Source organism: Schistocerca cancellata, chromosome 2 (genome assembly GCF_023864275.1).
Source record: "Schistocerca cancellata isolate TAMUIC-IGC-003103 chromosome 2, iqSchCanc2.1, whole genome shotgun sequence".
Lineage (NCBI taxonomy): Eukaryota > Metazoa > Arthropoda > Insecta > Orthoptera > Acrididae > Schistocerca > Schistocerca cancellata.
The window spans coordinates 753,963,770-753,982,775 of record NC_064627.1 but is presented as its reverse complement, the minus strand read 5'-3'; positions in this window follow the sequence as shown (position 1 = coordinate 753,982,775).

Here is a 19,006-nt window from a genome sequence, read left to right as displayed (position 1 = left end):
TTGCACTTGCGACTCCATTTTACAACGCTTAACCGTAGTTCGTGATTTTAAAGTATGCAAAATCTAATGCTTAACTGCAAGATGATAATTAGAACTTAAAATTCGAAAATGGCAGTTGATACGCACACTGGCAGTGTCGCGCCACGTTCGCCTGGGCGGCACCCGATTTCAGGCGGCGGGTGGCGTCTGGCCGGTGGCAGGTTTCCGCTGCAGCGCGAGGAAATACTCGAGCGTAAACTGTTGTGATCGCGACGCAGCCACGAGCTGTCCCGATGAATTGTTTTGGAAGTATTAAGTTATTACTGGTGGGTAGAATGTAAAGCCAATTATCCTCGATGTTCAGTCAGACTCATAACTTTAGACAAGGGCCGAAAAGTGACAAAAAAGAAAAATAGAGTAGGACGCGAACACATGGCTATAAGTTTAGAATTCGCGACGATTACCACTTTTTTATTATACTAATTTATTTATTTATTTTTATATATTTGTTGAGATCACATAGGACGCCATACAGACGAAAAACTATTATGTGTAATTACCATTAATAACAAACAAAATAAAAAGGCAATTATAGAATTTAAAGAAAACGCCCTCCTGGCAGAACAGACAAAATGGCATCCGCGTCCCGCTAACTTGTGGGTAGACGCACACTGTATCCCAAGGCAGTCAGGCATGTTCCAGGCACGTCTTCACGAAGAATATTGCATTTGCCGATATATTGGATCGAGTCCTGGTACTACACAATCTCACTGAAATCACTTTCTCATACCTAGGACACCCCTGCTGCAGGGGGGATCGAAGAAGGCACTACCCATAAAGTTGGCATGGTACTGACGGTATCGCGGATGGTGCACGAGAGAAGTAAAGCGATCTTGCAGGAACGTCCAAAAATCAAGAACACTCTTATCACCTTCATGGAACAAATAAGAGATAGAGAGGCCTTTATCCAGATCACAGCGTTGGTCTTCGTACGTGGGAAGTAAGTCTCATCTGGGAACAGAATAGATTGCGGTGTAATGGCATGGGGAGCCGTACGTAGAAGAAAGGCAAGCATCTTCTGAATCAGCTGCCACACCTCTGCGGAAGATCCGCACATCAGTTGATGTTCGTTCGTATCGAGCGTGTGACAACGAGGACACAGCGGCGAATCTGTCATTTTTATGGCGTGTAGACGAAGTTGGGTCATGTATTTTCCATTAAAGACCAGATACCAGGTCGTACGAGCGCTCGTGTCGAGGAAGATGTGGTGCACAGAACGCCAAACCACGGGCCATGCGATCGTTGGATGTTGGCTTCCCACAACATTCCTAGTATGATTTCTCATCATTAGGCGGTAAACATCACGTGCGGTAGGGTTTCTGGTACTAGGCAAGTCGGCATGGACATAACTGTATTCGATGAAAAAGGTCCTGACATGTGAGAGAGAGGAAGAAATATGGACTACTGCAACGGGCGCCACTCGAGAGGGAGGGGCCAGTTCGTCAATCAGGCTCCCCGATAATCCGGTTCGGCGGCGGATCCAAGATTTAACCATCGTACTTACATAAAGGGCAGCTGCTCTCGCTTGGACGTAGAAAGGCCGAGGCCGCCATCTCGAGGAGGAAGTGTCAGCGTGTCATAGCGGATTTTGAGGATAAGACCCGCGCTTACAAAGTAGCGGAACGCAGCCTGAAGTCTGTGTGTCATTGCCTTTGGCATCGGTAAAATCTGTTCTAAATGGGGCAGTCGCGAGACGAGATGAGTGTTAACAAAACCTACCCTTGTAACATGTTCAATCTCTCAGGAGGTTGCCATGAACGTACGCGCGGATAGCTTGAAGCAGGCGTTTATAGTTAAATGAGATTGTGCGCTGTATATCACTCGTGAAGGTGATCCCCAGACATTTAAGATTGTCCACTAATGGCAATCGAGCCACACCCTCTGCTGGAAGACCTCTACTGACGGACATAGCACTAGATTTCGTCAGGTTCACACGGCTGCCCACAGCAGTACCTCTCGCACTTCATCCTCCGATAGAACCAAGAACACCACGTCATTGATCAAATGCGTCTTATGACATATCGTATCACAGAATGATGTTTCATGAATATGAGAACAACAATATATAAGCAAGTCAAGCATAAAATAGCTATTACATAAAACAACATACATGATACACTGATTATAAGGATCATGTTCATACACTAGCTGTTTTATGTAATAGTTATTTTGTGCTTGACTTGCTGATATACAGTTGTTCTCATGTTCATGAAATATTGTTCTGTGATATGACATAAGATGCATTTGGTCAAGATTCAGTCAAATGTAGTGCAGAAGATCTGATTACGGCAATGTGGTTTGTTGAAACTAGTTATCACAACAAAGACTGTACAATAACAATCTTAGCTGTTTCAAGTTATACTTCTATTTCTCCCTGATAAGAAGCACTTGGCTTGCGTTGGGGTCTACAACCGTGAAGTTTGGTCAGGCAGTCTTTTGTCTGCATGCTGATGTTTCTTGTGGTGGGTCTTGAGCGCCAATAGGTGGTGTCATCTGCCTAGCTTGGCTTGGTCAGAAGGGGAATGTCTGTCGTATAGATGAAGTGTAGTAGGGAGAAGATGATTTGCCCTTGTACTACGAGTGCTTGAAGGGAAAAGAAAGAAGATGTCTTGTCATTTAACTTAGCCTTGCACAGTCTGTCCTGTAGTTGTATTTTAATGAGTTTTACTGTCTTGAGGGGGAGGGATGGGAGCAGCATCCTATCTTCAGAAGTATATATAGGAACCTATGTTTGATATGTGTTTGGGCATATCCGTTGTCAGTCTTAGGAGTGGGTCATTCATTGGGTAATATTTCTGAAATTCGGACTGGAGAGGGGAGATTACTTGTCATTTGTTGAAGAATTTGGTTAGTCATCCATTAATATTCAAACAAATGTTAGTGATATGGGGCGGTAGGTTTTTGGGTCTGTCTTGGTCTTGCCGAGGTTTGGGCTAATTATGGTCTTTGTTATTTTCCAGACCGTGGGAATCATGTTGTGGATCAGGATTAGTTGTAGAGCTTGGTCAGTAGAGGAGTTAGAGTTGACAGTGGCGTTTTTCTAAGGCATTCTGTTTGCATATCAGTTTCTCCTGGGACTGAATTTCTACCAGCAGTGATTACCTCTCGAACTTCCGTATCTGTAATTTCTTTCGTCAGTTCATAATCATCTTCTGTGGGGGCTGTTTGCATGTTAGGTAGTGTGGGGACTTTGTTAGTCACGGTTTGTAAGAATTGTTCGTCAAAGAGAATGTCCTGGGGAAGCCGTGGATGTCTACCAGTACATCTTCTAATGCTTTAGGCACTTCTGTGGAATCTGTGCTAGAGGTGCTGTCAATCGTTCAGCTTGTAGTCTTTTTGAAAGTCCTGGAATCCAATTAGAAGCACTTTATCGTAATAAATACATGTTGGGAGGAGCAGTTCTCTTCTCCAGTCATTTCCCAGCCTTACAGGATAACCTAAGCGTATTGATTCATTTATAAATTATGTAATTACATATCATCCAATCGCATGCTTAATACTTATTACAAATAAAATATATTTAACAAGAAGAATATAAATTCACTTGGCCTCTCAATAACAGGCGTCTTCTAATACTCTTCTCTATGTTGGTTTCAGAGAATACATAAGTGGCACCAATTTTAAATGACTTGTATCTTTATAAATAGCCAAATGAATATTCAATTCATTAACTGAGCTGTCATTCTAAGAATTATACGTATGAGATATTGGGAAATACGACATGGTTATAGGTACAGCATCCTGTATTCATAATGTGTCTACATGTGGAAAAGCCCTCGTTCTGATAAATTTGCATAATAGCTATAATAAAAATATGCTCTGGTTTAAACTATATGTTAGAGGCGCAGTGAGTTTCTACAGCTGACTCTCTCAGCTATCGCCTCACATTCTGGCTGTAGTTATTGCTCAAAGTGTTTACTAGTCATTCATTTTGAAAGACTTATGTAATAGTGTTCCTATTAATTGTGACGACTTAACTTCTGTAAATTTGGAAGTACAACTATGATTCAGGTCAAAATGTGGTGATAAGTTCACTGCAAGTGGGATAAAGAATTACAGTAGTTCATAATTTCTCATTGTTAGTCTGGGAAAAAGCACATTTAAGCAACCATCACAATTAATACTTCACACTGTCTTGAAGAATACCAATTTTGTTTCAAACACTTGCACCTGAAGTTCGTTTCTAAACAGTGTACATCACTGGCAAGGGTTTAAACAGCTTCTTTAACTTCACAAAAAATTATTCTAAAATAATTTTCGAAACAAATGCATATTTGTGAGTAGTGGTGCAGCTTTTCCTTTTCACTCCTAAATGTTTGTTTTTCTGTATCATTTGATATAAAAATTATACATGGTTGTTAGATAAAGCTCAAAGGCAATACGTCTCTCAAAAGTTCGAAAATGAAGCAAGTAATCACCTCGTAGATTTGTTGTATTTCGAAAAGCTTTTAAATAAAGATAGATATTGGGATGAGCCTATTTTGCATAGAGGTGTGTTACGAATACTTACAGCAAAGTTTCCTCTGGACATAAGAGAAAAGCTAGTCCACGTTCCAGAGATGATATTAGAACACTTCGTGTCCATACGGGAGTCTACTGATTTAATACGTAAAGATTCTAAGGTCACTAACGATAATAGTAACGATGGTGTGGTGCAGTTCATTCACCACACCCATGGTTCTATCATCATGGCAAATGAAATGACTGTCATGTTAACTCTGTGATGCAGCTGCTGGCACCTCTGCTGTACAACACTTAATCAAGGCCCACCAAATTTTTAAAAAAGGAGAAGAGTAGATAATAGGCACCATCTAGAATATTTAGTAATGGAGCAGGTCGATGCCATCAAACCAGTAATAATCAGTCGAATTCCAGTGTGAGAATTTTGTTCTACAAACAGGATTTTTTGAGTAGCTTATACCATTTACACCCTGTATAATTCCTTACTGCATGCTGCTTGAAAATCACTGGCATGGTGATCTATGACAGTTACAGTGATATAATCTGTGAATTTAAATGATGAGTGTGCAGCAGGAATGTGTTAAAGACTCTGGAAGCTCAATAAAACTTTAAACTCAATTTCTGGCAACTTTTGTTTTTTTCTAGTCTAATGTACATATTCTCTGAAACCATTTATCCCAGACCAATGCAATTCTAACAGTCAATCTTCTTTGTATACATGCATTAAGTGGCATTATGTAGCTTTCTTTATTATTAAGCAATCTCTGATATTTTTTATTTTAAAAATGTGCCCACAAAATGGGACATTATTAAAACATCTTTCAAAATTAAAATTTTAATACACTAGTTTCAAAAAGTGTCAGATTGTTGGCAAACGGTGTAAATGCTAGCGAAAAAATGTCAGTATTCTACTGTTAATACTTCCTGAGAAAACGTACATTGAAAATGGTCAATTTAACGCAGTGGAGACATAAGATATCTTCTCCCATTAACTACAAATAGTAGTACTGCCAGAAACTTCTCCCAGTTCATGGCAAAAGGTGTTGCGAGGACAGCTGTACGCCAACGAAGACTTCCTGCACGATCGACATTTGTTACTGTTCACCAAAGCTTTGTATCATCATACTTCTCTATTTTTACTCGATTATTTTTCTATCCACCCGTAAGGAAGTACAGTAGTTATCTTTACCTTTAATTCTGCATGCGAAGCGTATTGTAAGTTCCGATATGCTTCCGTTTTATTGTTCAGTAAATCACGACAGAATACAGTTTACGAGTAAGCATTTAATTTGCATAGATTGAGAGATACTGGTTCTTTACTACCCCTCCTCGCGGAAGGAAGAGGTGTACACCGCAAAGAGCGTACGATGGAAGCTGAGGAACAAATTCTGCACCACGTCCACCAAGATCCCACTCAGAGTACTAGCAGCATCAAGTGAGTGTATCGCACACTGTCGTTCATCGCACTTTGAAAGAGGAGCGTCTGCAGCCCTACCACATTCAATGCTCGATGCATGCAAGAGCAAGGTTTCCCTCTACGACGAGAATTCTCATAGTGGCTTTTGTTACAAAGTGCGCAGCATTATTTTGTAAATAAAATACTCGTCACGAATGAAAACAATATAACCAGTTTCCCTAACATGCACACGTGGAGTATTCACAAACCGCGCCAAGTAGTAGCAGCACATTTTCAGCAACTCCATTTGGGCGGGTATAATCGATTATTACAGTATTGGGCTTACATTTTACCCGCGCGATTGACCAGTGATAATTACCGAACCTTTCTAGAGGAAACATTGCTCTCAGCTTTATTAGATAATATTCCGTTAGCCGTACATCATAGCAACAATGGTGGTCCACCTCACATTGGTCACAGAGTACGAAGATTTTTGAATAGGCGATTTCCAGGACGATGGACGACGGGCGATGGATAGGACAGTTTGGTCCACGTCGATGGCCAGCATACAGTCCTGATTTAAATCCATTGCATTTTTACTTTTGGGGCCAATTCAACGAACTTATTTATGCTCAGCAAAAAAATTACGTGGACGAACTTACGCAGAGGATCTTAGATGCTGCCAATATCATAAAGACAAATGTGCATATGTGTGGACGAGCGAGACGAAACTGGGTTCATCATAATGAAGCATGTATTGAATCGAATGGTGGACATTTTGAACAGTTATTGTAGCATTGGTGTAAAAGGAAACAAAGTAATATGGGTTTCATTTTCGTTACGGTACTGACGTAGAACTGAAAAATAATCTGAATTTGATTTTCGTTATGATAGTGTTGTAAAAAGAGCAAACAGTCGATTGTAATTAACGCACAACAAATTGCGTGGTAACTGGTTGATTTTTTACTAAGGGAAACACATTTTATTTGACTTTATTTGACGTTAGCTTGCATTTACTACTACGACAATCGTTGTGATGTTCTAAAAGAGAAAACGTCTGACTGTACTTAACTAATTGTTTATGTAAAACTAATTACACTTTCTCTACAGCCCAGTGACTGCTTACATTGCTTGTTTCGGTAGTACCTAGCCGCCGCACCGCGTCGTTGTTCGCCTCCAATGTTTACATTGCTGTGGTTCGTCTGTTACCTTCCTCTGACCGCCGTTGAAGTCAGTAATACACAAGCAAGGTCGTGTGTCATCAGTTGACAATATAAACAGATGTGCGTCTACAATCAAATCTACAAATATTTTTCTTATAGAAATACAAAAATAAAGAACGTGATACAACGATATTTCATTAGAGTTTTTTGTAAAGCACACCAAAATGTACCGTCTGTATAATTTTGGCAGCTTATACTATTTATACCAAGTATTTCTGAATTTTTGTAGAAGAGCTTGGTAAGTTCTTAATGGCAATCAAGATTTCCCCTACTGTCCAATACCACTGTCTAATAGCCTGTGTGCCATACACAAACCTAATATTGTTTTCATTATATTCACTGTTTTCTTTCTTCCATGTCCTCCAGACCTTTACTCGACAATTTTTGTGGCTGACCTCGGCATTTCTTTCCTTAGAAACAAAAAACACACTTGTAGCATTATTTATTGTATTGAACTGGGGACTTAGAAACGATGGAGAGGCTTCGTCCCAGCCATAGCCCTCATCAGTACACAACCCCACAACAGACTACAGCAGTCCACTCACCCCACCACCGGCCAACACTGAACCCACAGTTATTGTTCGGTTCGACCCCCAGTGGACCACCCTCACTGGGAACGTGTCACATCAAATGAGTGTAACCCCAAATGTTTGTGTGGTAGAGTAATGATGGTGTATGCGCATGTAGAGACAGTGTTTGCGCAGCAATCGCCAACTTAATGAGGCAGAATAAGGGGAATCAGCCTGCATTCGCCGAGGCAGATGGAAAACCGCCTTAAAAACCGTCCACAGGCTGGCTGGCGCACCGGACCTCGAATCTAATCCGCAAGGCAGATTCGTGCCAGGGACCGGCACGCCTTCCCACCTGGAAAGCAATGCATTAGACTGCGTGGATAACTGGGCAGGCTGTAGCTAACAGCTGAAAGCTCAAATCACTGGAACGAATGTTCCCAGTCTTGTGAGTTCAAAGAATAGAGGTCACGGAGGAACGAGTGGGTGTCTCTCACTTTGCAAGCTACCATTTACATGGGCATTTGAGATCTTTATATAACAATTTTGTCAAAGATATTTTTATATCCGCACAAAGCATACTTCAAGCCACTGTAACCACCAACAAAAAGAAATTTCACATATTCATCATTTTCAAGGTCTCTACTGCCCTTAAGCAATTTTTGCATGTTGATGGCACTGATGTTTAGTGTATAGAATAAGCAACCCTTGCCACAGCATCTGTTTACTTCAGAAGAACTGATTATTAGGTACTGCCCTAGTTATATCTCACACGAAGTGAAACAGTTTTTTCATTGTACTTCCACCGCATGTTATACGTCATTAACACAATGCTCGCTGAGTGAGATGACGAATACAAAACGAAAAACAGTACCTATCTAAAAAGCTATACATACACGTTTATATTGCTTTCATAAAAGAAAGAAAATACTGAAATGAGTATAAACTGTGCATACAGAAAATTTCAAAACATATACTAAATGCCACTTATCTAGAACAATATGTTTCCTTAAACTGAATTTACACAAGAGGAATAACTAAAAGACTCAACGTTTGTACTGCATTTTGCACTAACTTGAAATGGGTATGAATTTATTTTGCAATGATGTGTAATGCCTTTAACCTTGTAAATTGTTTAAGTCTGAATGCCCTATCAGTTTTCCTTGCAAATACTGCATCCAAAGGGCGAGAGGCAAATTTTTTAAAAATATATTCATGAGCATATAACTAAATCCAGACTTTAACCTTAAGTCATGATGTCTAGTGTTCTATTGCAAAATTTTATCAAATCTCTAGCTCTCAAATCACTTGCATGAATGCCATGATGAAGATGTCATTCCAAACCATACTGATTTATTGAACTGACTTTAAAAAATAGTGGTCTTTAATGAGATAACCTTTTCACCAAAAATACCATATGTTCAAATTGTTGGATGTGAGGTCCGCCAGTTATGCAAAACACCGTTTTTCTCAGTACCCAAACATGTTTTGGCACCACTGTGCCATCATCAGTGGGTTTTCGTTTTTATTTATTCTGCAATGTGAACATTTTTGTTAAATGACTATAAAATTATGTGCATTTTTAGTTCAAAAAACATCGTTTCTTTTTGTAAATACCTTTATATTTGGTGTGAATGAATTATCTGGATAACTTGTGTGTTAATTACTACAGATAGCTTGTCATCTGCAACCAAACAATGTTGATAGTAGCACAGTGGTGCTAGAACATGTTTGGGTACAGAGAAAATCGGTGTTTTGCATAACTGGCGGACCTCACATCAAACAATTTTAACTGCAAACACAGCCAATACAAGGAGCTACAAATCACAATGATGGAAATACTATATGTTCATTTTACAATGGCTATGATACTGTGTTTTTGCATGTCAGCTGTTGAAACTCCTGAGTGGAGTAGGTGAAATTGATAGGTGTCATGTATAATTTTTGTATCTGAATTTTTAGTAACTGAATCGATTTTGAATGAACAGCGATATTTTAAGCTATATCGCAGAAGTTAAGCTTACATATTTGAGCTGTGCAAGGGCGCAGGGGAGCAGACAATGTTTAGCTTTGGTAGAGACAGAGTCGAAATCCAGTTGTGTTAGAGTTAGGCTGATAATGTTAAGCAGTGTTAGTTAGGAAGCTATGGCAATATTATGATACAAATTTAATGTCTTAATTTATCACTTAGTTGAATCAACATGATTATGAAACTTAAATCATGTTACTTTTATTCACTATTGCTGTGCCATCGAACGAACTTGGTTATTGTGCTGAAAGTTGTTAAATTTGAGAGATAGGAAAGTGTATTGTTTGGATGTTGAAATGATCATTAAATTTAAAATTGCCTTGAGCACTTTTTCTCAATACATTAAAGAACATAGTGTTGTCATTTTTCTGGATATTTCATTTTCTTACCAACATTTCTCTTACAATTCTTTTTAATGGATTTTCCAACCAAGTGTGTTCGATTGGCAACTAACAGAGAACCCATTGCACCTCTCAAGTGTCTCTATGTAGCTACAGTAATCTGCAGTTTAAGCATAGTGGCGCACAAAACAGAGCAGTACTGCAAATGCATTATCAGAATAGAGGTAAGGAGAAAAGATTATGATTTTTTTATTTATTCAATCAGGGCCAACTTATGTTAGTCAGAGACAGTTTTTGTGATAAAATTTTGCAAAGCCAGTTACTCTACATTTCATGTCCAAGTTAATTATTCAGGCACTTCATACTGTTCAAAATTCTTGCAGTCAGGTTGCTAACTTTTACAGTATGAAAGATTTCCATTTCGACAATTAATTACTATCACAGTGCAGCTTTGCCTTCACTTTAAAACAGTTGATGTATTATCACAGCCCAGGCTTACAATCAGAAACAGTATACTTCAGTCCATATTTTTATTTATTTAAAGATAACTTTCAAAGTGAAACTGAATACATCGATGTACTATAATACACACTGTCTGTACCATGCAAAAGGGTTGTGCAGCAAAACATTTGATTTCAAGCTGCCACACTGACTGAACTTGATGTTTCGATATCACAGGTACGATTATATCTCTGAAATCAATTTCAGCTTTGTATACAGTACGTCTCTGAAAGAGGTTTTTGATCTTATCTAAAAAAATAATGGAACTGAAATTCCTTCTTCTTCTCCTTCAATCATCAGTAATGTGAGGTTGTATCATTCCTGTAACTTGAATTAATGTTAAGTAATAATGGTGTTTCAGTTATTTCCCCTTGATTTGATTGCAAGTTCAAAACAGCAAATTCCAACATTAATGAAATTTACTTTGTGTAAATTTGGCTTGTAACTTAGTTGGAAGTAGTCAGTTCAGTGATGCAATGATCGCAAGCTGTTAGTAAGCTGTGTTTTTAACGAATTCTGATCTGATTATCATGCAAAGCCAACTTTTCACATTAACAAATAACAAGGGGAAATAGCAGGAAAGTTAAAGGGGGGAGGCACTGTCATGAGTGGTAAAATACCAGTGGTTATAGGATTCAGAAAAGACCCTTTTTTAGGGTAGGGAGGACAGAAAGAAAGCAAATTTTAAGAGAGGTTAGAACTGAGACAAACCTTCAGTTTGAGAAAGAAATCAAAAAACATAATTCCAGCTTATTACATCAGCATAAACAGCCATTGGTTAAGAATTTTCAACTGTCAGCAGATATTTTAACTCCACCCAATTTTAACTCAGTCAATGTGAAATGTCAGCTATCTTTATTGTATCAAAATATTCGAGGAGTGAGAAATAAAATTAATGAATTAACTATCTGCATAGATGAATTAGAGTCTTCAAACCCAGCTGACATAATCTGCCTCTCTGAACATCATGTGACCACTGGTATAGAACTTTTAAGTGTTAAAGGGTTTAGGTTAGCATCTCACTTCTGTAGATCAGAAATGGAGAAAGGAGGAGTTGCCACATTCATCAGGAACTGTCATAAATTTAAGAACATAGACATTCATAAATTTTGCCTAGAACAGCATATGGAAGCATGTGCAACAGAATTAGAATTTCACAAAAAATCCTTCATAATATTAAGTGTATATCGAGCACCTGCAGGTAACTTTAATCTGTTTGTAAACCACCTTGTAGCTGTATTGGCCCATTTAACTACCAAAAACAAAGAAATAGTGGTTGCTGGTGATTTCAATGTAGATTTCCTTAAAGACTCTCCCAATAAGAACTTATTTGAGTTAGTAACACTATCATTCAACTTAATTCCCACTGTAAAGTTCCCCACTAGGATAGCCACTTGCTCACAAACAGCCATTGATAATATCTTTATAGAAAAGTCCAATGAACAAAATTATATTACAAAACCAATAGTCAATGGCCTCTCAGACCATGACATGCAGTTCCTTCTATTAAATGTTAATACTGAACAGGATATAAAATCTGTTAAATCTGAGCTCGAGAGGGTAATCAGTAAGCCAAAAATTGATTATTTTAGGACACTCCTCAGAGACATTCACTGGACTGATGTTTACAGTGCTCATGGCATGAATGAAAAATATAACATTTTTGCTAATAAAGTGCTTACCTTATTCGAACACTGCTTTCCCCCAAAACTTACCAAGGTTAGAGCAAAGTCTACAAAGAAGCCATGGATTACTCGAGGAATAGGGGTATCTTGTAAAACAAAAAGAAAACTGTATCTGTCAATCCGAAACATTTCCAGTGTTGATGCTATAGCACATTATAAGAAATACTGCAAAATATTAAAGACTGTAATACGGATGTCAAAGCAAATATATTGCAAGGAAAAGATAGTCATATCAGATAACAAAATAAAGACAATATAGGATATAGTGAAGGAGGAGACCGGTAGAACCAGACATGAAGAGGAACAAATAGCATTAAGAGTAAATGATACATTGGTGACAGATGTGTATAGTGTTGCAGAACTTTTTAACAAACATTTTATAACTGTTACTGAAAAGATGGGGTTGTCAGGTTCGGTAGATGCTGCTATGGATTACCTTAGACCAGATATCTCAAGTAACTTCCATAATATGAATTTGACCCTCACTACCCCAACAGAAATAATGTCCATCATAAAATCTTTAAAATCAAAAACATCTAGTGGGTATGATGAAATATCAACAAAGTTAATTAAAGAATGTGATTCTGAGCTAATTAACATATTAAGCTATCTGTGTAACCAGTCGTTTATCAGTCGAATATTTCCTGAGTGGCTGAAATATGCTGAAGTTAAGCCACTGTTTAAGAAGGGAGATAAAGAAATAGCATCAAATTTCTGTCCAATTTCACTGTTGCCAGCATTCTCAAAAATTTTCGAAAAAGTAATGTACAGTCGTCTTTATAACCATCTTATCTCAAATAACATACTGTGAAAGTCACAGTTTGGATTTCTAAAAGGTTCTGATATTGAGAAGGCTATCTACACTTACAGAGAAAATGTGCTTAATTCATTAGACAAAAAATTGCAGGCAACTGGTATATTTTGTGATCTGTCAAAGGCATTTGACTGTGTAAATCACAATATCCTTTTAAGTAAACTAGAATATTATAGTGTAACGGGAAATGCTGCAAAATGGTTCAAATCTTATATCTCTGGCAAGAAACAAAGGGTGTTATTAGGAAAGAGACATGTATCAAGCTATCAGGCATCATCCAACTGGGAACTAATTACACATGGGGTCCCACAAGGTTCCATTTTGGGGCCCTTACTTTTTCTTGTGTATATCAATGACCTTTCATCAGTAACATTACCAGATGCCAAGTTTGTTTTGTTTGCCGATGATACAAACATTGCAATAAATAGCAAATCAAGTGTAGTCTTAGAAAGATCAGCCAATAAAATATTTGTGGACATTAATCACTGGTTCCTAGCCAATTCTTTGTTACTAAAATTTAAAAAAACACACTACATGCAGTTCAGAACTTGTAAGGGGTGTCCCAAGAGTATATGTCTAACATATGATGACAAGAAGATAGAAGAAGTGGACAGTGTTAAATTCTTGGGATTACAGCTTGATAATAAATTCAACTGGGAGGAGCACACCACAGAACTGCTGAAGCGTCTTAACAAATCTCTGTTTGCAATGCGAATTTTGTCAGACATAGGGGATATAAAAATGAAAAAGCTGGCATACTATGCTTACTTTCATTCCATAATGTCATATGGGATTATTTTTTGGGGTAATTCATCAAGCCAAGCTAAAGTTTTCCGGGCACAAAAACGTGCAGTAAGAGTTATATGTGGTGTGAACACAAGAACATCCTGCAGAAGCCTGTTTAGGGAACTAGGGATACTAACTACTGCTTCCCAATATATTTATTCCTTAATGAAATTTGTCATTAAAAATATATCACTTTTTCAAACTAACAGCTCAATTCATGGAATCAATACTAGAAATAAGAATAATCTTCACAAGGATTTTAAGTCACTTAGTCTTGTACAAAAAGGTGTGCATTATTCAGGAACACACATTTTCAATAACTTGCCAGCAGCCATAAAAAGCTTAACAACCAATGACATTCAGTTTAAGAGAAGCCTAAAGGATTTATTGGTGGCCAACTCCTTCTACTCCATTGATGAATTTCTTAGTAAAACCAACTGATTTGTTTATAAGTACAACATAACTTCTGCACAATTTCAGTGCAGTAATGTGTTCATTGAAAATGTGTGTGTGTGTATGTAAGTATAATCTAACTTCGGCACCATTTCAGTGCAGTAATTGTAAATAAGTATTACAGTAGTTGTATTACATGTTACCTTATAAATAAATAAAAAACTTTTTTATTTTAAATTCAGTGCATTAGTATTTGTAAAATGACTCTTTAGTGTTCATTAAAAAATGACGATCATTCCACTTGGGACCTGTGGAATGGTACATTAGCTTACTTGTTTTAGTTGTAAATATTTGTTGTGTATTGTTGTTTTTCTGACATGTTCCACATCCTGGAGGACCTCCTCACTACGGATCAATTGGAATGAAAGTAAATCTAATCTAATCTAATCTAATAACATGGTTATTGTCACCGGACTTACTACTTTCCAACAACGACTTCATGCCCTAATCAACAAATAGTCTATGAGATACACAATGTTACCATACACTACCATCAACAACATCAAATGCACTATAACGTGCCTGAATATATCACTTGCAACAGTAAGCTACTCAACTACTAGCAAAATTTATGTGCTCCATCACAGAATAAATTAGTGATTTGATAGACTCCATAATGAGGACACCTTGGTGTTCTGATACATGATGCAGACACATTGAGAAAACCAAGAAGTGTTTTCCCCAAGAATTTTATAATAGAGGTAAAGAAAGATTCACTTAGAAAATTTCAAATAGATGTAAGGAATTAATAGATAATAGCATGTTGCTCTTCATGGAGGAATAGACTTTTAAACTTAACATCAAAACCCACAAATCCATGAACTACATTCACAAATAAAGCTGCATAAGGATGGAAAATCTATACATTCTGTTGCGAATATCAGCCGTTGCCCAGACTATGAAATACATAAAGAACTGAATGACAGGTTGAAGGCAGCATATAAATATCGCTAAAATTATAACATTACGAACAGTTACAAATTGTCTGCAGAAATTAAGTTTATAGTAACAACTGAGGGCACATCACTTGCATCATTGGATATCACCAATACAAAGAAATATTTATATGAAAGACATGAAAATCTCATCAAAAACTCATTCCTCACATACAAAAAAGTAGCACTAGGAGAAGTAACTGAATTAATGGAAATGTCAGAACTGGTTTTATCATTCAATTACTTCACATCCAGTCAGAAAATTTATCACCAGATCGATTTTTGCTTTTGTACAAAGGAGACAAAAGTAACAATGAAAACATAGCACCTAAAATACGTTCTTAGCAACCCAAGATTAAATTCACTATGGACTTCGTGGAAGAAACTATGTGAATGCACAAACTATGTGAATGTAATACTAATAAGGAACTACAGAAAACATGAATTTACCATATTCAGGATACATACATGTACAGATGTTGTTGTTAATGAATACCCATGCCACCTCAACAATAAAAGTGGGCATATTTTATTGCAATGACGTGTAATTTATGCCAAGCAGGATGTAAAAAAAGAACTGTGGCCTTGGCGAATAGATACAGGAGCAGGAATGCGGTGAAATTTATAAAAAGATAAAGAAAAATCAGCTAAAATGAATAAATGGAAGTCATCTCACAACTAAGACTAACAACAGAAGATATATCGGTATGACTTGTATTGTATGGAACTGGGGACCTAGAAACAATGGAGAGGCTTGTTCCCACCATAGTCCTCGGTGGTTCACAACCCCAGAACAGGCAGTCCACTCACCCCACTGCCACCCCACACCAATCCCAATGTTATTGTGCACTTCAGCTCCCAGTAGACCCTGGGAACATCTCACACCAAACGAGTGTAACCCCAATCTTCGCGTGATAGAGTAACTATGGTGTAAGTGTACGTGGAGAAAGTGTTTGAAAAGTTACCTCTGACATAGTGTAACTGAGGCGAAATAAGGGAAACCAGCCCACATTCGCCAAGGCAGATGGAAAACCGCCTTAAAAACCATCCACAGAGTGGCCGGCACACCGGACCTCGACACTAATCAGCTGGGCAGATTCATGTCATTGACCGGCTAACTGGGCAGGCTTAGGTATGACTTACTATGGAAAGACTTCCAACAAAATCAAGTTATATTTTCGTAAAGCTAATATTAGATTGGTTTTTCTTTAAATAGCATGTTAAAATTCAGGCTCCTCCATAAAATCTATAATAACAGCAACAAATTTCTGTGTTCATGTGTGTATAGAATCAAATGCAATGACTACAGTAAACATTACATAGGATAAATGGAGAGGAACATTGAAACTAGATTCAGGGAGCGTAGATACTCTCAGAACAAAGCAGAATTTGGGGCACATATGAAAACATGAAACACTCAGTCGCAAACTTTGATCTAAATTTTGACATCCTACACAGAGCTCAAAATGGATACTTCCTTAATTTCTTGGAGAAACTCACCAAAAGCAAGTTCTGAATCTAATTCTGGATGAGAAAGAGCAAATTCAGTAACAATTCCCAGTTTAACATTTATGACGATTTACTAATGTATGATTGTTGTATATGGATCTCCAAGGGACAGGTAAGAGAGAGTGTGTGGTAGGACAGCTGGAACATGTGAGCTGCACCTGATATTGGAGGAGGGGCCCTCCTGCATGGCCCTCTACCCGCAGATGTGGTCAGCACAACACCATGTGAGAAAGCAACAAATTACAAAAAAATTGTAATGTACAAATGTCTTTTAACTTTGACAGACCGCAAATTTTAGCTAAGTATCACCAATAACAGCATTCACACTAAACAAACAATAATAATTATTAAATAGTGTCAGGTATATATGTTTATTCAATAATGACAAATACGCCAGATACCACCTGCTGACAGTAGCCTTGTGGGCTGTATTAATAACTGAACTGGCTGAATCTGTTCTTCTGTGTCTCCCAGCTGTTCATACTCTAAGACTTTACTGGTTAACAAACCACTATTTTATCCTGTGATGTTGCTTGTAAATTTTGCTGGTAATTGCACAGGCTACTCTTGTAACCATTACAATCAGGTATTTTTTGGTACATTTGATGTTTGATGATGGTATGATATGATAACATCATTTATTTTCCTACATACTTGCTGATTAGTTATTTTACTGTTGTCTGCAGATCTGGAGCTCTTTATGTTGAACACAAACTGGTCATTTTAAAAAATTAATGTAAACATGTCAGGCAATAAAAAGATCTGACTTGGGAAATTATTTGAAGTTTAATATGATCCAGGTTTTTTGAGCTGAAATGTTTCTTGCACTCTGCTACTTCCACTCACTGGGTTTCTAGAAAAATATAAATTTCATCTCTTGTAATGCATTCAGTGCATCATGTTTTAGTACCAAGTCATTGTAACAGTATTTCTTAGAAAGGACTGAAAGCTCGCGCTGTGGATATTTTATTTTCTCACTACAATCATTCTCTGATGGATAAACATTTCTTTCTTGGCATGTTAAATTATGATCATGGTTAAGCTGTTTTCCACATAAACTACACAAATATATTTATCCTTAGTTGTCAAGTGATATGTTTCTTCTCAAATTCTTGTTGTAATCTTATAGTTCTCCGATTTCTGAACCTGTGTATTTTTGCCTTCATTCATCATGTTTTTCAATAAGGAGAAGAACCTTACTCATTAAACACACTACAAAGAATTGACAGTAAATCAATGAAAACAATTCACTGTTTAGCTATAGTTGCACATCAGGGGCTAGACACAAGTTGGAGCTAAAGTTACATATCAGAGGCTAGATACTAGCTCCAACTCTATCTTAGATCCCATGTCACAGAGTTAGTTTTATAATAATGCCTCCCAGAAATCTACAAAGAACAATACTGAGCTATCCTGATGGTTTTAGTTTGTGCTTAGTGGGTTCTCGAAACTGGATTTGTACTTCATAGAGTTGGCCAGCCAAAATTGTTCACAGTTGACAATAAATGCCCTAGTTTTTCCAACTACTCAACACTAATAACAATGCTGCCCTTTGTAGTGGCAGTCTTAGGCCTATAACCTAACTATTGTATTTCCTTTCCGCACTTCTCGAATTACGCAACTTTCGCTGAGGAACACGATAAAGAGTTTTTACTTATTTATTTATTGCTTACCCATGAACTCTAGTATACTCAGGTAACCAATAGGACAATTATACATAGTTTGAAACCAGCGATCATTAGCATCACTATTCTGCTAGATGATAATACTGCTGCTAATAAAGGCACAGCAAAGAAAACTGCAAAAGCTGCAATAACTACTCAAAAACGACTAGTGAAATGATTAAGGATAAGAATAAAAATAAGTATTGTTATTATGTGATAGTCGTGGGCATGGATATGCATCATCTTAAATGACGTAGCTCCTAATAAGCAGTAGTAAAATAAAATGCATAGTTTGAGAATGTTGTCAGGGAAACAGTTTAAAAAATAACTCTTCAGAGACTTGTCTTTGAGTCACAAGAGGTGTACAAGCATAGTGTAACCAGTCTCTTCAGTAGAGCTGTTGCATTTTCTAAGTGTTCTGGCAATAAATCACAGTCTTTTGTTAGCTTTCCTCACAACATTATTATGTGATCTTTCTAGTTTAAACTATTCATAATTGTGATCTGTAAGTATTGGGTTGAATTTACAGGTTTTAGCTTTGTGTGATATACTATGTAACCAAAATTTAGGGAATTCCTTTTATTGCTCATGTGGATGACTTCACACTTCATCTTTAGTATAAATTGCCAGTTTTCTTCTCCAATAAAACAACAAAGTAGAC